This window comes from Panulirus ornatus, chromosome 14, assembly GCF_036320965.1.
Source record: "Panulirus ornatus isolate Po-2019 chromosome 14, ASM3632096v1, whole genome shotgun sequence".
Taxonomy (NCBI): domain Eukaryota; kingdom Metazoa; phylum Arthropoda; class Malacostraca; order Decapoda; family Palinuridae; genus Panulirus; species Panulirus ornatus.
Window position 1 is genome coordinate 20,014,552 of NC_092237.1, and position 24,118 is coordinate 20,038,669.

At 41.6% G+C, this 24,118-nt stretch overlaps 1 protein-coding gene across 3 annotated transcripts in view; it reads left to right on the forward strand.

The window, feature by feature from the left end:
* LOC139753336 (zwei Ig domain protein zig-8-like) overlaps positions 1-24,118 on the forward strand; it is a 240,388-nt gene that overhangs the window by 148,908 nt on the left and 67,362 nt on the right. The gene's annotated exons all lie outside the window — the stretch shown is intronic.

A 24,118-nucleotide genomic window follows, 5' to 3' on the forward strand; every position in this document is an offset into this window, starting at 1 on the left:
CTCTGTTCCTTCTTTTGGAAAATTAAAAAAAAAACGAGAGGGGAGGATTTCCAGCCCCCCGCTCCCTCCCCTTTTAGTCGCCTTCTACGGCACGCAGGGAATACGTGGGAAGTATTCTTTCTCCCCTATCCCCAGGGATAATATATATATATATATATATATATATATATATATATATATTTTTTTTTTTTTTTTTTTTTTTTGCTTTGTCGCTGTCTCCCGCGTTTGCGAGGTAGCGCGAGGAAACAGACGAAAGAAATGGCCCAACCCACCCCCATACACATGTATATACATACACGTCCACACACGCAAATATACATACCCATACATCTCAATGTACACATATACATACACACAGACACATACATATATACACATGCACACAATTCACACTGTCTGCCTTTATTCATTCCCATCGCCACCTCGCCACACATGGAATAACATCCCCCTTCCCCCTCATGTGTGCGAGGTAGCGCTAGGAAAAGACAACAAAGGCCCCATTCGTTCACACTCAGTCTCTAGCTGTCATGCAATAATGACCGAAACCAGCTCCCTTTCCACATCCAGGCCCCACAGAACTTTCCATGGTTTACCCTAAACGCTTCACACGCCCTGATTCAATTCATTGACAGCACGTCGACCCCGGTATACCACATCGATCCAGTTCACTCTATTTCTTGCCCGCCTTTCACCCTCCTGCATGTTCAGGCCCCGATCACTCAAAATCTTTTTCACTCCATCTCTCCACCTCCAATTTGGTCTTCCACTTCTCCTCGTTCCCTCCACCTCCGACACATATATCCTCTTGGTAAATCTTTCCTCACTCATTCTCTCCAATTGCCCAAACCATTCCAAAACACCCTCTTCTGCTCTCTCAACCACGCTCTTTTTATTTCCACACCCTTACATTACTTACTCGATCAAACCACCTCACACCACACATTGTCCTCAAACATCTCATTTCCAGCACATCCACCCTCCTGCGCACAACTCTATCCATAGCCCCCGCCTCGCAACCATACAACATTGTTGGAACCACTATTCCTTCAAACATAGCCATTTTTGCTTTCGGAGACAATGTTCTCGACTACCAAACATTCTTCAAGGCTCCCAGGATTTTCGCCCCCTCCCCCACCATATGATTCACTTCCGCTTCCATGGTTCCATCCGCTGTTAGATCCACTCCCAGATATCTAAAGCACTTTACTTCCTCCAGTTTTTCTCCATTCAAACTTACCTCCCAATTGACTTGACCCTCAACCCTACGGTACCTAATAACCTTGCTCTTATTCACATTTACTCTTAACTTTCTTCTTTCAAACTCTTTACCAAACTCAGTCACCACTTCTGCAGTTTCTCACATGAATCAGCCACCAGCGCTGTATCATCAGCGAACAACTGACTCACTTGCCAAGCTTTCTCGTCCCCACCGGACTTCATACTTGCCCCTCTTTCCAAAACACTTGCATTCACCTCCCTAACAACCGTATCCATAAACAAATTAAACAACCATGGAGATATCACACACCCCTGCCGCAGACCTACATTCACTGAGAACCAATCACTTTCTCTCTTCCTACACGTACAGTGCCTTACAGCCTCGATTAAAAACTTTTCACACTGCTTCTAAGCCAACTTGCCTCCCACACCATATTATATATATATTATATATATATATATATATATATAATTAATATATATATTATATATATAATATATATAATTATATATATATATAATATTTTTTTTTTTTTTTTTTTTTTTTTTTGCTTTGTTCGCTGTCTCCCCGTTTGCGAGATAGCGCAAGGAAACAGACGAAAGAAATGGCCCAACCCACCCCCCCATACAAATTTTTTTATACAATACGTCCACACACGCAAATATACATATACACAGCTTTCCATGGGTTTTCCCCCGAGCCTAACTGCCCCGATTAATCCCCCTGACAGCACGTCACCCCGGTTATACCCCATCGATCCCAATTCACTCTATTCTTGCCCTTTTCCTTTTTACCCCCCCTGGGATGTTCAGGCCCCGATTCCCCACTAAAAATCTTTTTCACTCCAAACTTTCCCTCCAATTTTGGTTCCCCACTTCTTCGTTCCCCCCACCTCCGACACATATATTTCCCCTTGGTCAGTCTTTCCCCACTCATTCTCTCCTGTGCCCAAACCATTTCAAAACACCCCTTTTTTCTGCTCTCTCAACCAGCTTTTTTTTTAATTTCCACACATCTCTCTTACCCTTACGTTACTTACTCGATCAAACCGCCTCACACCGCACATTGTCCTCAAAAATCTCATTTTTCCAGCCATCCATCCTCCTGCGCACAACTCTAATCCATGCCCACGCCTCGCAACCATACAAACATTGGTTTGGGAACCCTAATTCGTTCAAACATACCCATTTTTGCTTTCCGGGGGGGGGGGGGGGGGGAAATTTCTCGACTTCCCACATTCTTCAAGGCTCCCAGAATTTTCGCCCCCTCCCCCATCCTATGATCCACTTCCGCTTCCATGGGGTTTTCCCTCCGCTGCAGATCCACTCCCATATTTTCTAAAACACTTTACTTCCCCAGTTTTTCCAAATTTAAACTAATATATATATATATATATATATATATATATATTATATAATAAATATATATATATATATAATATATAAATATATATAATATATATATATATTTATAAAATATATATATTATATATATATATATATATATATATATATCTATATATATAATATATATAAAATATATATATATAATATATTATTTTTTTTTTTTTTTTTTTCAAACATTCGCCATTTCCCGCATCAGCCAAGGTAGCGCTTAAGAACAGAGGACTGGGCCGCGAGGAACATCCTCACCTGGCCCCCTTCCTGTTCCTTCTTTTGGAAAATTAAAAAAAAAAAAGAAAAACAAGGTATCCCCATCAACCACCCCCCCCCCACCCCCCCCAGCCCCCCGCCCCACCCAAAAAATCTTTTTTTCACCCAACATTCTTCCATCAATTTTATACACCCTTCCCCCTACCAAATCCACTGGCCACCCTTTCCACCCCACCCCACCCCCCTTTTTCACCACCCTCCGCCCCCAACCAGCCAACCCCACCCCCCAATTTCCACCAAACGGCCCCAAACAAGCCCAAATCCATGCCCCACCCCCCCCCCCAAAACCAACCAAACCCCACCCCTCCCACCCAAAAAGGGGAAACCTTCCACCCACCCCCACCCTTTTTCACAACCCCCCCATACCACCCTTTCCTTTCCCCCCGATCCACCCCTAACTATCCCCCCGGCCTACAAAAAAAAAAAAATAATTTTTTTTTATTGTTTATCCCTACACAACCCCAAAACCCCAAACAACCTAAACAAACCCAAACCCATCCCCCCTTTCTCCCTGGGGGTGGGGGGGGGGGGGCCCCCTTTTAATCGCCTCTACGACACCAGGGAATACGGGGAAGTTTTCATCCACCTATCCCAGGGAAAAAAAATAAAAACAATAAGTATAAAAAATATAAAAAAAAATTTAATAAATTATATTTATATATAAAATTATATAAAAAAATAAATATTTCTTTTTTTCTTTAAAACTATTCGCCATTTCCCGCGTTAGCGGGGGTTCTTTAAAAGAACAAGGACTGGGCCCTTTTTTTTGGAATATCCTCCCCTGGCCCCCTCTGTTCTTTTTTTTGGGAAAAATTTAAAAAAAGTAACGAGAGGGGGGGATTTCCACCCCCCGCTCCCTCCCTTTTGGGTCGCCTTTCTACGAACACGCAGGGAATACGGGGGGAAGAATTTTTTAATCCCTATCCCCAGGATAATATATAAAATATATTATATATAATTATATAATAAATAATATATAATATATATATATAATATATTACGTATGAATGACTTACTATGCCCATATAGACCGGGAGACGTTCTTCTTTACAAGAAATTTGGTACGAAACACAAAGACTTATACATCTTCTCCAGATGTTCGTACCTTCGCCTCTGTAATGTTGGGAAGGATGTGAAAAAGCGCCTGGAAAGTGTTGCTGACGTTCTCGCATGAAGGCCACGTCGGCGAAGTATGTGGGAGAAGGGAAGGACTGTGACTTTTATTGGATAAGATGTTGGGTAAAGGGTTGACCGAGAGCAAGCGGAGGGAAATGCTGGCCACTGTGGTGAGTGGCGGAGTTGGACTCAACAGTGGTCAGTAAACTGAATGATCTTGTCCTGACCTGCGCTTGGAATGTTGACTCAAGATTTTCTCTGTTGAAGTGCGACTCTTGAGCGTACGTGGTCTTGATGGGCCGGTGCTGGTCTGAAGGGTTCGTGACTATGCTTTCTTGTAAGTCTGGAGTAATGATTATTTCGTATGTTACTTGATTGCGTCACCTTGCGAGAGATTTCTCATTCGAAGTGTGCAAATCGCGTTGGTGGCTTCAATGCACATCGTAAAGTTATTACATATGACTATATATTGAAATCCTTCAAGATGGATGAATGATAAACACGTAAGGAATCGTCAGGGAAATGGAAATGACAGCGCCAAGTATAATCTTAAAATGATAAAGATAAGTAAAGATCAATGAAGATAAATGATATAAAACATACTCGGTAATGAGCAATGGCCTCTCCTGCAGAAATGTCTCTCTCTCTCTCTCTCTCTCTCTCTCTCTCTCTCTCTCTCTCTCTCTCTCTCTCTCTCTCTCTCTCTCTCTCTCTCTCTCTCTCTCTCTCTCTCTCTCTCTCTCTCTCTCTCTCTCTCTCTCTCTCTCTCTCTCTCTCTCTCTCTCTCTCTCTCTCTCTCTCTCTCTCTCTCTCTCTCTCTCTCTCTCTCTCTCTCTCTCTCTCTCTCTCTCTCTCTCTCTCTCTCTCTCTCTCTCTCTCTCTCTCTCTCTCTCTCTCTCTCTCTCTCTCTCTCTCTCTCTCTCTCTCTCTCTCTCTCTCTCTCTCTCTCTCTCTCTCTCTCTCTCTCTCTCTCTCTCTCTCTCTCTCTCTCTCTCTCTCTCTCTCTCTCTCTCTCTCTCTCTCTCTCTCTCTCTCTCTCTCTCTCTCTCTCTCTCTCTCTCTCTCTCTCTCTCTCTCTCTCTCTCTCTCTCTCTCTCTCTCTCTCTCTCTCTCTCTCTCTCTCTCTCTCTCTCTCTCTCTCTCTCTCTCTCTCTCTCTCTCTCTCTCTCTCTCTCTCTCTCTCTCTCTCTCTCTCTCTCTCTCTCTCTCTCTCTCTCTCTCTCTCTCTCTCTCTCTCTCTCTCTCTCTCTCTCTATATATATATATATATATATATATATATATATATATATATTTGAATATAGGAACAACACCATCAAAATCCCATATTACATGACAATGTACTAAGAGACAGTCGTAAATGTACACTAGGAAAGGAACATTTTGTTTCCGAACTCAGAAGAACGGCACATTATGTTCCTCCAGCTACAGGCACTGCTGGTAACAGACACTGAACCTTCAACTAATAAACACAGTCAGGGTCACTCAGCTTCCCCCTAGCTATCCTCACGTCAAGGTCTCTGCACCAGCCATAGTCAAGAACGCAATCTGACGTCATGAGAAACTCTGAACATTTATCGTCGTCATACCTGAGAAAAGTTATATTTTCTCTCTTCGCCAACAGACCCGAGATTATTATTTGTGTGTAACAGTTTCACACTCGTAGTGCCCCGTGTGTGTGTGTGTGTGTGTGTGTGTGTGTGTGTGTGTGTGTGTGTGTGTGTGTGTGTGACCACCACATTAACGTTGTACATACATATACCCCAACCTAAGCCAGGTACCCAATTCATCGACCAACCTCTACGGGAGGTTGAACAACGGGTGAACTGTGGACTGGCTGCCGTGATTAGGATTCCTAGGATGGTCTGTTTCCTAGAATGGTCTCCGTTCCCTGGAAATATGTTTCCGACGATGGTCCTCATGTTACTGGATGGTGTCCGTTTCCGAAGATGGTCAACGTGTCCCAGGATGGTCAACGTTTTTCAGGATGGTGTAAGTTGCCGAAGATTGTCTACGTTTCCCAGGATATTCTGTGTTTGCATGGAATTTCCTTCGTTCCCCAGGATGATTCATGTTTCCTAAAACAGCCTACGTTGCTCAAGATGGTTTACTGTTCACCAGAAGCTCCAAATTTTCTAGGATATTCTGCTTTATACGGGAAGGCCCACGTTTCTTAGGATGGTCAACGTGTCCCATGAATACCCACATGTCTTAGGATGGTCTGTGTTTCGTAGGATTGTCTACGTTTCCGTGGATGGTGTCAGTTTCCTAGCATGGTCTACCTCTCCAAGGATGGTTTACGTTTCCTAGGAAGATTTACGGTTCCCAGGATGATCTACGTTTCCTAGAGTAGTGTGTCTGGATGCGTCTGGTCTGTGCCGATCTTGGGAGATCAACTTGCTCATTCCACCTCATCTACCAACGTCACACAGTATGATCGAGAAACTCAAATTTCTCTTGTACCCTCGGTTGGTGAGAGGCCAGCCTTACTCTTGCCAACACTAGCTCACCGCTGGCCAGTATACCAGCTCGGCAGTGATCCATTTCGTGGTCTCATGGTGGGGTTCACGGCCTGAGTGACGGCAACACAGGAGCAGCGGTCTAGTTAACACGTCGGTTTGGACGAGACATCTGGTGGGCTGTCATGGAAGAGATACCGTCTTAATCCTATTCATCCGCTGTTGGTTATATAAGACCCATAGGCAGTTTGTAGTAGTTCAGTGATGGCACGCTACAAGATCAAAACCTGTTATTTTCTTGCTGTTTTACATGACTGTTCTGTGATGAATCATATCATTTCATCTTTTGTTTTCTTTTGGATAGTTACAGAGATTAAAGATGCTGCACCAGTCTGCCGGGATCATATCCGACCCATATATATTTCAGAGGTTCACTGGTCGGTACTGAAAGTGTAGTGTAGTCTGGTGGTATCCTTGTACCTTATCTATAGCCCATGTGGATGCTCTTTTCTGGAATACAATTTCATTTCCGTTTGCAAGATTTCATGCACTGATTCTGACTGATGATGAAAGTGATGAAGTGTATACTGAAGGTAAGAGTAGTGAATGTGAACATATACCGGTGAGCAGGGATTCCAACAATGACATTGACTAGGAAAATGAACGGTAACTCCCACATGCCACACACTTTACCTTCAGATAAGGAAACATTGTGTGACACGGACAAGGAGGAATAACTTCATTAGGTGGATGGGCTGTGAGCAGTATGATTGACGAACAACTTGGAATTACAATACATAGTTCTGACAAGAATGAGATTGGATTTCTCATTACTCCAAAACTTTTCAACATTATTCTAGAGATGATGAAAAGAAAGGAAATAGCTGGAGTACTGGAGTACTTGACTCAGGAAAAATCACGGATCTCATCAAGGTGAGGACTTATTACGTACTGTGAATCCTTGCTCATGATTAATCTCTCAAAAGCTTATACTATGACAGGCATGGACGCTCTATACTTCATGTTTTATAACAGACTAGAAATCCCAGGCGACGCCACGACAAACTTGCTTGTACCAGAGATGTCTGGAGTGCTTGAAGTGAGAGACTTCGTTGATGTATTATGCATCAACAACTGGTACTGAGGAAGAACGTCTAGGTCCACTCTGAGGATGGTGCCCACTCCCTTTACACCAGTCAGATGGGAGATGCTAGTCTTGGCAGCATATAATGCAGATAGGAGCTACTTGCTTTACGCAGAAGTGTATACTGGTGGCAGAGGTGAAGCAGTGGAACGTGAACAGGGCAAGCAGGCTATGTAACAACTTACAGACGACCTGAATGGAAGGAACATTTCTCCGAGACTTCTTCTGTAGCTTTCCCTTAACAGTAGAACTGAAAGCTTGGAATAGTAGGGAAGATCGTGTGGAAACACCAGCACAGTTTGCCAGCCCAGAAGGAAGAACTCGGTATTCAACTCATAAAAGATACCGTGAAGATCATGTTCTCAATTCATATTGCCCAAGGAAAGGTGAGATGGGTGTCGTGCTTAGCGCTATGCATGATTCTGTTCCTTACACCAAGCCAAAGGATAGGAAACCTAATACTGGTGAATTCTACAACTCAACTAAGGGCGGTGTAGACAACCTTGACAATTTCATGGCAACCGATCACTCAAAGTGTCGACCCAGGAAATAATCGATGGCACTGTCTGAACACGTAGTGGGATTCTCTGTATGTGATGCATTTATTCTGTGGGTGTTGGTCAACCTAAATTGGACTAGAAATGCACACTTCAAACGTCGGTTGTTTCTACGAGAACTCGGAATGAAGCACAGGCCTTGTTTTATTACGAGCTACAAATACTAGACGAATCAAAGTGCCAAAGTCCGGATGATGGTAATGCTCCTCAGTTGTTGTATGTGCTAATTCCCGTCGTGTAACGTTTAGTGTTCCTGACCGTGATGCATTCACGGGCAGCCCAGGGTCGAACGCGTAGGTTCGAATCCTAGTTACGGCAGTCGGTCTACTCAACTATTCATCCACCCCTAGGGGTCGGTCAATAAAATGGGTATATAAAATGGTATATATATATATATATATATATATATATATATATATATATATATATATATATATATATATATATATATGTATATATATATATATATATATATATATATATATATATATATATATATATTTATTTATTTTGCTTTGTCGCTGTCTCCCGCGTTAGCGAGGTAGCGCAAGGAAACAGACGAAAGAATGGCCCAATTCACCCACATACACATGTATATACATACACGTCCACACACGTACATATACATACCTGTACATCTCAACGTATACATATACATGCACCCACAGACATATACATATATACACATGTACATAATTCATATTGTCTGCCTTTATTCATTTCCATCGCCACCCCGCCACACATGAAATATCAACCCCCTTCCCCCTCATGTGCCCGAGGCAGCGTTGGGAAAAGACAACAAAGGCCACATTCGTTCACGCTCAGTCTCTAGCTGTCATGTAATAATGCACCGAAACCACAGCTCCCTTGCCGCATCCAGGCCCCACAGAACTTTCCCAGACGCTTCACATGCCCTGGTTCAATCTATGGACGGCACGTCGACCCCGGTATACCACATCGTTCCAATTCACTGTATTCCTTGCATGCCTTTCACCCTCCTGCATGCTCAGGCCCCAGTCACTCAAAATCTTTTTCACTTCATCTTTCCACCTCCAATTTGGTCTCCCACTTCTCCTCGTTCCCTCCACCTCTGACACATATATCCTCTTGGTCAATCTTCCCTCACTCATTCTCTCCATGTGACCAAATCATTTAAAAACATCCTCTTCTACTCTCTCAACCACACTCTTTTTATTACCACACATCTCTCTTACCCTATTATTACTTACTCGGTCAAACCACCTCACACCACATATTGTCCTCAAACATCTCATTTCCAGCACATCCACCCTCCTCCGCACAACTCTATCCATAGCCCACGCCTCGCAACCATATAACATTATTGGCACCACTATTCCTTCAAACATACCCATTTTTGCTTTCCGAGATAATGTTCTCGACTTCCACACATTCTTCAACGCTCCCAGAACCTTCGCCCCCCTTCCGCACCCTATGATTCACTTCCGCTTCCATGGTTCCATCCGTTGCCAAGTCCACTCCCAGATATCTAAAACACTTCACTTCCTCCAGTTTTTCTTCATTCAAACTTACCTCCCAGTTGACTTGTCCCTCAACTCTATTGTACCTAATAACCTTGCTCTTATTCACATTTACTCTCAGCTTTCTTCTTTCACATACTTTACCAAACTCAGTCACCAGCTTCTGCAGTTTCTCACATGAATTAGCCAGCAGCGCTGTGTCATCAGCGAACAACAACTGACTCACTTCCCAAGCTCTCTCATCCAGAACAGACTGCATACTTGCCCCTCTTTCCAAAACTCTTGCATTCACCTCCCTAACAAACCCATCCATAAACAAATTAAACAGCCATGGAGACATCACACACCTCTGCCGCAAACCTACTTTCACTGAAAACCAATCACTTTCCTCTCTTCCTACACGTACGCATGCCTTACATCCTCGATAAAAATTTTTCACTGCTTCTAACAACTTGCCTCCCACACCATATATTCTTGATACCTTCCACAGAGCATCTCTATCAACTCTATCATATGCCTTCTCCAGATCCATAATTGCTACATACAAATCCATTTGCTTTTCTAAGTATTTCTCACATACATTCTTCAAAGCAAACTCCTGATCCACACATCCTCTACCACTTCTGAAACCACACCTATCTTCCCCAATCTGATGCTCTGTATATATATATATATATATATATATATATATATATATATATATATATATATATATATATATATATATATATATATATATATGTCAAACGCGGGAGACAGCGACAAAGCAAAATAATAATAATAATAATAATAATAATAATAATAATAATAATAATAATAATAATAATAATAATAATATATATATATATATATATATATATATATATATATATATATATATATATATATATATATATATATATACATATATATATATAGCGTTCTCCAGATCCATAAATGCTACATACAAATCCATTTGCTTTTCTAAGTATTTCTCATACATTCTTCAAAGCAAACACCTGATCCACACATCCTCTACCACTTCTGAAACCACACTGCTCTTCCCCAATCTGATGCTCTGTACATGCCTTCACCCTCTCAATCAATACCCTCCCATATAATTTACCAGGAATACTCAACTAACTTATACCTCTGTAATTTGAGCACTCACTCTTATCCCCTTTGCCTTTGTACAATGGCACTATGCACGCATTCCGCCAATCCTCAGGCACCTCACCGTGAGTCATACATACATTAAATAACCTTACCAACCAGTCAACAATACAGTCACCCCCTTTTTTAATAAATTCCACTGCAATACCATCCAAACCTGCTGCCTTGCCGGCTTTCATCTTCCGCAAAGCTTTTACTACCTCTTCTCTGTTTACCAAATCATTTTCCCTAACCCTCTCACTTTGCACACCACCTCGACCAAAACACCCTATATCTGCCACTCTATCATCAAACACATTCAACAAACCTTCAAAATACTCACTCCATCTCCTTCTCACATCACCACTACTTGTTATCACCTCCCCATTTGCGCCCTTCACTGAAGTTCCCATTTGCTCCCTTGTCTTACGCACTTTATTTACCTCCTTCCAGAACATCTTTTTATTCTCCCTAAAATTTAATGATACTCTCTCACCCCAACTCTCATTTGCCCTTTTTTTCACCTCTTGCACCTTTCTCTTGACCTCCTGTCTCTTTCTTTTATACGTCTCTCACTCAACTGCATTTTTTCCCTGCAAAAACCGTCCAAATGCCTCTCTCTTCTCTTTCACTAATACTCTTACTTCTTCATCCCACCACTCACTACCTTTTCTAATCAACCCACCTCCCACTCTTCTCATGCCACAAGCATCTTTTGCGCAATCCATCACTGATTCCCTAAATACATCCCATTCCTCCCCCACTCCCCTTACTTCCATTGTTCTCACCTTTTTCCATTCTGTACTCAGTCTCTCCTGGTACTTCCTCACACAAGTCTCCTTCCCAAGCTCACTTACTCTCACCACCCTCTTCACCCCAACATTCACTCTTTTTTTCTGAAAACCCATACAAATCTTCACCTTAGCCTCCACAAGATAATGATCAGACATCCCTCCAGTTGCACCTCTCAGCACATTAACATCCAAAAGTCTCTCTTTCGCGCGCCTGTCAATTAACACGTAATCCAATAACGCTCTCTGGCCATCTCTCCTACTTACATAAGTATACTTATGTATATCTCGCTTTTTAAACCAGGTATTCCCAATCATCAGTCCTTTTTCAGCACAGAAATCTACAAGCTCTTCACCATTTCCATTTACAACACTGAACACCCCATGTACACCATTATTCCCTTAACTGCCACATTACTCACCTTTGCATTCAAATCACCCATCACTATAACCCGGTCTCGTGCATCAAAACCACTAACACACTCATTCAGCTGGAGAAGGCATATGATAGAGTTGATAGAGATGCTCTGTGGAAGGTATTAAGAATATATGGTGTGGGAGGCAAGTTGTTAGAAGCAGTGAAAAGTTTTTATCGAGGATGTAAGGCATGTGTACGTGTAGGAAGAGAGGAAAGTGATTGGTTCTCAGTGAATGTAGGTTTGCGGCAGGGGTGTGTGATGTCTCCATGGTTGTTTAATTTGTTTATGGATGGGGTTGTTAGGGAGGTGAATGCAAGAGTTTTGGAAAGAGGGGCAAGTATGAAGTCTGTTGGGGATGAGAGAGCTTGGGAAGTGAGTCAGTTGTTGTTCGCTGATGATACAGCGCTGGTGGCTGATTCATGTGAGAAACTGCAGAAGCTGGTGACTGAGTTTGGTAAAGTGTGTGAAAGAAGAAAGTTAAGAGTAAATGTGAATAAGAGCAAGGTTATTAGGTACAGTAGGGTTGAGGGTCAAGTCAATTGGGAGGTGAGTTTGAATGGAGAAAAACTGGAGGAAGTGAAGTGTTTTAGATATCTGGGAGTGGATCTGGCAGCGGATGGAAAAATGGAAGCGGAAGTGGATCATAGGGTGGGGGATGGGGCGAAAATTCTGGGAGCCTTGAAGAATGTGTGGAAGTCGAGATCATTATCTCGGAAAGCAAAAATGGGTATGTTTGAAGGAATAGTGGCTCCAACAATGTTGTATGGTTGCGAGGCGTGGGCTATGGATAGAGTTGTGCGCAGGAGGATGGATGTGCTGGAAATGAGATGTTTGAGGACAATGTGTGGTGTGAGGTGGTTTGATCGAGTAAGTAACGTAAGGGTAAGAGAGATGTGTGGAAATAAAAAGAGCGTGGTTGAGAGAGCAGAAGAGGGTGTTTTGAAATGGTTTGGGCACATGGAGAGAATGAGTGAGGAAAGATTGACCAAGAGGATATATGTGTCGGAGGTGGAGGGAACGAGGAGAAGAGGGAGACCAAATTGGAGGTGGAAAGATGGAGTGAAAAAGATTTTGTGTGATCGGGGCCTGAACATGCAGGAGGGTGAAAGGAGGGCAAGGAATAGAGTGAATTGGAGCGATGTGGTATACCGGGGTTGACATGCTGTCAGTGGATTGAATCGGGGCATGTGAAGCGTCTGGGGTAAACCATGGAAAGCTGTGTAGGTATGTATATTTGCGTGTGTGGACGTATGTATATACATGTGTATGGGGGTGGGTTGGGCCATTTCTTTCGTCTGTTTCCTTGCGCTACCTCGCAAACGCGGGAGACAGCGACAAAGGAAAAAAAAGAAAATATATATATATATAGCGTTAATGGGATAGCCTTGATGTGGGCCTCCGCTGCCGGTGCCGTCTTAGCTAACTTGATAAAAAGAATTGCCTGGGACAAAGACGCATAAATGCTGCTCATACCTCTAAAGTCGAATCCCTCATTGTGGCTGGATGGATAATAGTGGTCAGATGTGGGGTCCGTATGGCAGTCACTCCCTCGCAGTTGACCCTGGCTGTGCATAGTGAAATAAATAACCTTTGTATGTTGAAGAATTGTCACCTACCAGTTTGGGATCAAATTTGACCGTAGCAGCCCACATGTTTTTTTTATATGGTAGCAGACTAGATCAGACTATGATCATATCTTAGTGGTAAAACCTTGACGAACACTTTCGGTGCTGAAGACCCACCCAAATGTTCTGGTCGTATGAGAGTTTGACAATAAAGTACTTTCATTTCCAATATACACCGAAATATGTTTTTATAATCAGTAGTACCACTGAATGCTGTTCAGATAATGAAGCCTCGTACGTATATCCTTTTGTCTTTTCCGATCTTCACCTCCATTCTCTGCTCACCTGATGGCCGGTGCATGATGACTGCAAGGAAGGATCATAGGTATATTCTTTTGCAACACATTCCCTCAGCTATTTTTCTACCGCTTTGTGACTTTACAAGTTTACAGTGAAAAGTAATGGAGACGAATTTGTACTACCTATGCATAGAGACTTGCGTATGCAGCTTCTATAAGCCAATCAGCACCTCCGTAACAAATGAAGATATTGATTGGTACTATATGTTTTCTGTGAGTGTTGCCGGATACCTCCATAGGCCGTAACAAAGTGTCTCGACTTTTTCCCCGAAACTGTACATGTTTACGCTTGGCTTCGGTAAACAATACCTTGCGTATGTACCTTGTCCCTTGTTTTTGGGACATACTTTTGTTGTTGTGAAAATGCTGAGGCAAGCCTTTCTGCTTTTTTTTTTCTAATACCTCAGAAAGTGTAGCATTTCAAAGGGACTAAGTTGTATCTTGAATAATGAATAATTTTCTTCATTGCAACTATCAACTGTGTTATTGTCTGGTAACTGTGCTACTGTCTGTTCATCAGCTGCACCTGTTCTCTCCACTGGACGGTTAGGTATTAAAAGGAGGAAAGAACGACCCCGACCATGGCGTTATTTTACGGTCAGACAACCTTAGGTCCGTATACGAGGTCGTTATGTTCCTCTAGGGATCGATGTAACGAGAAAGCCAAGTGGTGCCGCTCCCATCAAGCCTGAAGGCTGCAACTGAATTACCAGGGGTCCAGCACAGCTCTCCCAGTGCTATGTACATTAAACCTTACCTCACTTTATCCACCATACCTGATGCAGCATTTACATTAAACAGATCACTAGCGATGGTACTTTGTTATCACTGAGGCTGGGCTAAGTTTCCCCAGCAGGAGATGAGGGTTAAGATCTCCATGACCTGCCTTGCAACTTTAGTTATGTGATGCTGAGTGACGATTCATGTCCTTCTATCCTGAAATTTGAAGTTTTCAAATACGTGAGTAATATGTGGGTCTGAGTTACCCCTCTCACATCAATCTGATAGGTTGTGATCAATTATGGTATGAATCAAGCACCCACACAAGCCCATACCAGAGACTGGATACTGATCGACTCTTGCACATCTGTTCCGTCCTCAGTTACGTGATCAGGCACTAATTGACTTGCTGTTTTGATTCTAATCATTTTACGACCAGTCATCTTCAGAAGTTACGTCGCTTCTCAAAATACTCATTTCACACTAATGCACGATATACCTAAGACCTTCCTTTGATTGATTTGGCTGATTATCACTGCCGTTTCAGCCATTCTGTTGTTACAGGAGTATAATGGTGTTCTGGACTCTCACTACAGCTGACTCACTAAAAAAAAACAGCGATGAAACTGTGTCTTCTGTGTATCAGCTGTTCGATACACCTGAACTCTGGTTCCTACCAAAGAATGCATGAATCAAAAGAGGATGAAACGCTCACGTATCATTACAGAAACCTGTCATCGCTACTTTTTATGGGAGATCTATTAACTAAAACGACACTTACTTTCTCCGAACCACATTTCTCATCCGATGTTCCATACAACAGCAACAATGTGCACTACCGACAGCAACAATCGACTGAGGAGACTAACAACTACTTTGTCAGTATTTGTCAACGGCCTCCAAAACATTACCTTGCTTATCCTCCCGCCTTTGTCCGCTCCAGTAACAGAAGTAGTAGAAATTCTCAGATAATCTCAGAAGTATCAACGTAATTGATTTTGCACGTTCATGTCTATAGGGAGCGTATATCCGAATTAGCCACACTCTTCTCTACAGCTGTCAGCAGTTCACTCCAGCAGCCAAAGAGTCAAACTGGGTGGAAGAACCTCTTCAAGCCACTCCCAGTGCCCAAATCCACTAAGGATCCAGTCACTCATGTGTCCCTGGGTCCTTGTTCCCTGACATCTCAGCAATATCTATAGACATCTTAAGGCTGCCAGGAATCCAGTAGTTTGATAATAGGGAATCATATCGTGCAAGCAGTACCTTGTAAACATCCTAAACTTCAGCAACTCAATCTACAGAGACAAGACAAGATTTCATTCAAAGACTTCAGTAAAGTCCTATAACTTATTCCACAACGTTGCCATCTTCCTCAATGCAACTGAAGGCGATGTAAAGACTCACTTTCTCAACTGGCGGACCAACTTCCTTTAAGAGCGTCTGGAAACTCTCCTCTTTGATAAGTGTGTGTCCAACTCCCGATCCCTAACCTATGCATGTAGCCTCATTCTTTCCTCAATCTTTACCAGTGACGCCAACCGAGGAAGGAGACATTTTGTATTTCAGAGATTCTCCTTTAGCTTTCGACTTTCAGGATCCTTTAGGATACAGTAGATGCCACCCATACCAGGAGCCCTAGCACCCACACTATCATCTACCATCGAAATACATAAGTAATCCACATCAAATTCACCTTAATTGCTATCTCATCTCGTTCAAGTGAAATTGGTTCCCATAGCCTGTAATTATTTGCATCAGACCTCTTGGTGACATTTTGAATTACGAGAAGCTACAAAGAACTTATCATTTGCCTGGCGATAGCCATATAAATAGAGAGAATATGAGGTCTTATAATCAACGCCTGAGGGTGTTCAAGAATTTTCCTTAGTGGTTTTATTTTAACACTAACGGCTTTAATGACCCTGGCAGTTGTTAGGCCTAAAGCCCAGCTAACCAACTAACCTTGGCCTGGTCAGCTTCACAGGGTTTGTTTCACACTGACAGTTATTTGAAGTTTCCACTTTCGAGATATGAAATGTATTAATGATGTGTATCATGCCTTGAGATGTTAATATCTGCACCATGCTTCGAGCCCTCCCCCAACTCTTTCCCTAACAATAAGAGGTACGCTAAAGAGCATTCAGAAGATACATCCCATTCAGCCTCTTTTACAGAAGACTTTTAATCAGCTTTTCGCTTCGTTTTTCATCTCCACCTTCTCTGATCATTATTTTGGACTTCATCAGTTTAAGGAAGAAGCTGTCGAGCGCCACCCTCCACCAGCACTTGTTGCCTCCCGACGTGTCTTCTTCCGACAAGAAAAGTCCGCGACCCGAGCCACACAAAGCCAACTGGAGCCCACAGTGACCACAACACGAACAGTCATGTTCCAGCCATTGGTCACTACAGCCCAACTTAACCATATTATTTTTTCTGATCTTGGAATATCTCCTAACTGGTTGTTGTCTGTTAAGGCTGCATTCATCAGTTCTTTGTGTTCATGTCACTAAACCGTTGGGTTAGAAAAACGAATGACTAGATGGGAAATACAAGATCAAAGAAATTGAGAGTAATGAATATATAAGGTAACAGATAGATAGATAGATGGTCAAACAATTTTATATATATATATATATATATATATATATATATATATATATATATATATATATATATATATAATATATATATATATATATATATATATATATATATATATATATATATATATATATATATATATATATATATATATATATATCCTTTTCCTGTAACTTAGTTCCCTTCATTCTGATACCATCTTTGTTACCCTCCTCTGGACATTCTCTACTCACTTTGTGTTTTTCTACGAGAGGTGACCTAACCTGAAAATCATATTTTGCATATTCAGGGTTTTTTCGATTCTGTGTGTGTGTGTGTGTGTGTGTGTGTGTGTGTGTGTGTGTGTGTTGTGTGTGTGTGTGTGTGTGTGTGACCTATCCAAAGCAGATGAATAGCTGGGATGACTGAGAGATGTCTCTCCTGTCGGAAAGTTCGAATATGAGCTGGTGAATTAGATAAAAACGGAGAGAGAGAGAGAGAGAGAGAGAGAGAGAGAGAGAGAGAGAGAGAGAGAGAGAGATGCCGAGTTCGGACCTGCACCTCTGAACTTCACCTTTAAAGCTGGGACCAGACAGACAGTAACACAGTTTTGTAAAACGTTAACTAGAATAACTTTTGCTATAAAGTAGCTTAACCTAATGTAATGTATGGTTAGGAACTATCCTCTAGCACATTAACCATAACTACCTTAGATTTAGTTTTGTTCACTTTACTACAGCAAAAAGATACTGGCAGAATGGAGAGAGTACAGCGGCAATACCAAGATGATTCCCGGACTCAGAAACAAATCCTATAAGAGCCGAATTAAAGAACTGAATTAATTTAGCTTAGGAAAGAGAAGGTTAAGAGGCTATCTAATACAAGTGTTCAGGATCATTAAAAGTTTCGATAATCTCGATCTGATGAGCTACTTGAAGAGAGACTCGTTTTACCTCGGATAAGGTGAGGTAGTTTTTCTTCAAGAGGATTGCTAACATACGAAACGATTTAACAATTAGAATAGTTGAAAACAGTACCAATGATACATTTAAGCATAGACTTGTTGAATATTTTGCTTCAAATCCACGTCTGACATTGTCTGCATCTCCTCAGCTATACGAGAAGTTTACAGATATTCCTTTCAGAAATATCATTAAGTTTTTTACTACTACCACAATAATCAGTGAGTAGTATTTGTTCTCTCTCACTACTACAAACAGCTGTGTGAGCACCCAGTGGTCTGTTGTTGTTTGAATTCAGTTGCATTCATTTGTATTATAATCGAAATGACCACCTGTTTTTTGTAATCGCGTCTGAACCTCAGTTCAGAGAAATATTATAATATTCAACTTAATTTGATACTTCTGACTTTTAAGTCAATTCCTTATGGTAGTGAATACTGTAAAGTTGAAATATGAATAGGAAAAATGTATGAATATTTTCGCTTTAGACTTAGATAGGCCTAGAGTGTTGTGCCAGTGTGCTAGTGGTGGATCATGTTCTGGTAAACTGCTAGTGACGTGCCTCCAGCTGTGTTCCGTATTGGTCAGGATGATTCATACCATCTGGCTTATTCCTTCTTCATTTCACTGACTGACATTTAAATCCTAATACTTTCCCGGGTATAGTTTCTCCTGCACTGCCAACAATTACGTTTAATTACAGTCATTAATTTACTTTGTTCTAGATGCGGGTTTTCAGTTTTAATTCTTTATCATTCTTGCCTTTGTTATGATATGATATGGACTATGGGCAGTGCTCACGTGAGGGTCGACGATCCTTACACTTCTGTAAAGGCCTCAGCTTACGTCCATTACCCGTATCTCGACTCACCCCAGAGGACATGTTGGCTCTCGAGTCTCTGCCTCCTCGGAAGTTGAAAGACTCTTCTTGTGGCTCAAAGAAAAAAACAAAAGTAGATATGTTTCTTCCTAGTCCTTCTAGGCTCTCACCGGCCTTCTATATATATATATATATATATATATATATATATATATATATATATATATATATATATATATATATATATATTTTATTTATTTTATTTATTATACTTTGTCGCTGTCTCCCGCGTTTGCGAGGTAGCGCAAGGAAACAGACGAAAGAAATGGCCCAACCCCCCCCCCCCCCATACACATGTATATACATACGTCCACACACGCAAATATACATACCTACACAGCTTTCCATGGTTTACCCCAGACGCTTCACATGCCTTGATTCAATCCACTGACAGCACGTCAACCCCGGTATACCACATCGCTCCAATTCACTCTATTCCTTGCCCTCCTTTCACCCTCCTGTATGTTCAGGCCCCGATCATACAAAATCTTTTTCACTCCATCTTTCCACCTCCAATTTGGTCTCCCTCTTCTCCTCGTTCCCTCCACCTCCGACACATATATCCTCTTGGTCAATCTTTCCTCACTCATTCTCTCCATGTGCCCAAACCACTTCAAAACACCCTCTTCTGCTCTCTCAACCACGCTCTTTTTATTTCCACACATCTCTCTTACCCTTACGTTACTCACTCGATCAAACCACCTCACACCACACATTGTCCTCAAACATCTCATTTCCAGCACATCCATCCTCCTGTGCACAACTCTATCCATAGACCACGCCTCGCAACCATACAACATTGTTGGAACCACTGTTCCTTCAAACATACCCATTTTTGCTTTCCGAGATAATGTTCTCGACTTCCACACATTCTTCAAGGCTCCCAGAATTTTCGCCCCCTCCCCCACCCTATGATCCACTTCCGCTTCCATGGTTCCATCCGCTGCCAGATCCACTCCCAGATATCTAAAACACTTCACTTCCTCCAGTTTTTCTCCATTCAAACTCACCTCCCAATTGACTTGACCCTCAACCCTACTGTACCTAATAACCTTGCTCTTATTCACATTTACTCTTAACTTTCTTCTTCCACACACTTTACCAAACTCAGTCACCAGCTTCTGCAGTTTCTCACATGAATCAGCCACCAGCGCTGTATCATCAGCGAACAACAACTGACTCACTTCCCAAGCTCTCTCATCCCCAACAGACTTCATACTTGCCCCTCTTTCCAAAACTCTTGCATTTACCTCCCTAACAACCCCATCCATAAACAAATTAAACATCCATGGAGACATCACACACCCCTGCCGCAAACCTACATTCACTGAGAACCAATCACTTTCCTCTCTTCCTACCCGTACACATGCCTTACATCCTCGATAAAAACTTTTCACTGCTTCTAACAACTTTCCTCCCACACCATATATTCTTAATACCTTCCACAGAGCATCTCTATCAACTCTATCATATGCCTTCTCCAGATCCATAAATGCTACATACAAATCCATATATATATATATATATATATATATATATATATATATATATATATATATATATATATATATATATATATATACATATATATGTATATATATATATATATATATATATATATATATATATATTTATATATATATATATATATATATATATATATATATATATATAATTTTTTTTTTCTTTTTTTTTTGCTTTGTCGCTGTCTCCCGCTTCTGCGAGGTAGCGCAAGGAAACAGACGAAAGAAAATGGCCCAACCCACCCCCATACACATGTATATACATACGTCCACACACGCAGATATACATACCTACCCAGCTTTCCATGGTTTACCCCAGACGCTTCACATGCCCTGATTCAACCCACTGACATCACGTCAACCTCGGTATACCACATCGATCCAATTTACTCTGTTCCTTGCCCTCCTTTCACCCTTCTGCATGTTCAGGCCCCGATCACACAAAATCTTTTTCACCCCATCTTTCCACCTCCAATCTGGTCTCCCACTTCTCGTTCCCTCCACCTCCGACACATATATCCTCTTAGTCAATCTTTCCTCACTCATTCTCTCAATGCGCCCAAACCATTTCAAAACACCCTCTTCTGCTCTCTCAACCACGCTCTTTTTATTTCCACACATCTCTCTTACCCTTACGTTACTTACTCGATCAAACCACCTCACACCACACATTGTCCTCAAACATCTCATTTCCAGCACATCCATCCTCCTGCGCACAGTTCTATCCATAGCCCACGCCTCGCAACCATACAACATTGTTGGAACCACTATTCCTTCAAACATACCCATTTTTGCTTTCCGAGATAATGTTCTCGACTTCCACACATTCTTCAAGGCTCCCAGAATTTTCGCCCCCTCCCCCGCCCTGTGATCCACTTCCGCTTCCATGGTTCCATCCGCTGCCAGATCCACTCCCAGATATCTAAAACACTTTACTTCCTCCAGTTTTTCTCCATTCAAACTTACCTCCCAATTGACTTGACCCTCAACCCTACTGTACCTAATAACCTTGCTCTTATTCACATTTACTCTTAACTTTCTTCTTTCACACACTTTACCAAACTCAGTCACCAGCTTCTGCAGTTTCTCACATGAATCAGCCACCAGCGCTGTATCATCAGCGAACAACAACTGACTCACTTCCCAAGCTCTCTCATCCCCAACAGACTTCATACTTGCCCCTCTTTCCAAAACTCTTGCATTCACCTTCCTAACAACCCCATCCATAAACAAATCAAACAACCATGGAGACATCACACACCCCTGCCGCAAACCTACATTCACTGAGAACCAATCACTTTCCTCTCTTCCTACACGTACACATGCCTTACATCCTCGATACATATTTATATTTTTTTTTTTATTATACTTTGTCGCTGTCTCCCGCGTTTGCGAGGTAGCGCAAGGAAACAGACGAAAGAAATGGCCCAACCCCCCCCCCCCCCATACACATGTATATACATACGTCCACACACGCAAATATACATACCTACCCAGCTTTCCATGGTTTACCCCAGACGCTTCACACGCCTTGATTCAATCCACTGACAGCACGTCAACCCCGGTATACCACATCGCTCCAATTCACTCTATTCCTTGCCCTCCTTTCACCCTCCTGCATGTTCAGGCCCCGATCACACAAAATCTTTTTCACTCCATCTTTCCACCTCCAATTTGGTCTCCCTCTTCTCCTCGTTCCCTCCACCTCCGACACATATCCTCTTGGTCAATCTTTCCTCACTCATTCTCTCCATGTGCCCAAATCACTTCAAAACACCCTCTTCTGATCTCTCAACCACGCTCTTTTTATTTCCACACATCTCTCTTACCCTTACGTTACTCACTCGATCACACCACCTCACACCACACATTGTCCTCAAACATCTCATTTCCAGCACATCCATCCTCCTGCGCACAACTCTATCCATAGCCCACGCCTCGCAACCATACAACATTGTTGGAACCACTATTCCTTCAAACATACCCATTTTTGCTTTCCGAGATAATGTTCTCGACTTCCACACATTCTTCAAGGCCCCCAGAATTTTCGCCCCCTCCCCCACCCTATGATCCACTTCCGCTTCCATGGTTCCATCCGCTGCCAGATCCACTCCCAGATATCTAAAACACTTCACTTCCTCCAGTTTTTTTCCATTCAAACTCACCTCCCAATTGACTTGACCCTCAACCCTACTGTACCTAATAACCTTGCTCTTATTCACATTTACTCTTAACTTTCTTCTTCCACACACTTTACCAAACTCAGTCACCAGCTTCTGCAGTTTCTCACATGAATCAGCCACCAGCGCTGTATCATCAGCGAACAACAACTGACTCACTTCCCAAGCTCTCTCATCCCCAACAGACTTCATTCTTGCCCCTCTTTCCAAAACTCTTGCATTTACCTCCCTAACAACCCCATCCATAAACAAATTAAACAACCATGGAGACATCACACACCCCTGCCGCAAACCTACATTCACTGAGAACCAATCACTTTCCTCTCTTCCTACACGTACACATGCCTTACATCCTCGATAAATACTTTTCACTGCTTCTAACAACTTTCCTCCATATATATATATATATATATATATATATATATATATATATATATATATATATATATATATATATATATATATATATCTTTTTTCTTTCTTTTAAACTATTCGCCATTTCCCGCGTTAGCGAGGTAGCATTAAGAACAGAGGACTGGGCCGTTGAGGGAATACCCTCACCTGGCCCAATTCTCTATTCCTTCTTTTGGAAAATTAAAAAGAAAACGAGAGGGGAGGATTTCCAGCCCCCCGCTCCCTCCCCTTTTAGTCGCCTTCTACGACACGCAGGGAATACGTGGGAAGTATTCTTAATCCCCTATCCCCAGGGATAATATATATATATATATATATATATATATATATATATATATATATATATATATATATATATATATATATATATATATATATACTGAACTCACTATAGATCTTGCTGGAAAATTTTCCAGCAAGATCTATAGTGAGTTCAGTAGCCTCAATCACATATAAATTGTCAAAATGGTTAGGTTCTTTATCAAGCCCTTTAGTGGGAAAGATATCAAATTCTGATATCATGAACAATGTAGATTTAGTCAACAAGCTAAAAAATATCAATGTTAATTTTGATTTCAAACTAGTTAGCTTTGATGTTTCCTCACTTTTCACTAAAGTTCCAGTTGATGACCTTTTAGAATATTTATTTGATGTCTTGGATGATATTCATTTACCTGTTTCAAAGTTTGATTTCATTGAACTGATAAAATTGTGTATAAAAGACTGTGTATTTCAATTTAATGGAGATTATTATGCTCAAAAATTTCGCATGGCAATGGGTAACCCTCTTTCACCTGTACTAAGTAATCTTTATATGGAATTCTTTTTAAACGTTCTAATGCAATTTGGTTTAGATATGTGGATGATTTTCTTTGTGTTTGGCCAACAAATGAAAATTTACAAATATTTCTCCCCTTACTGAAC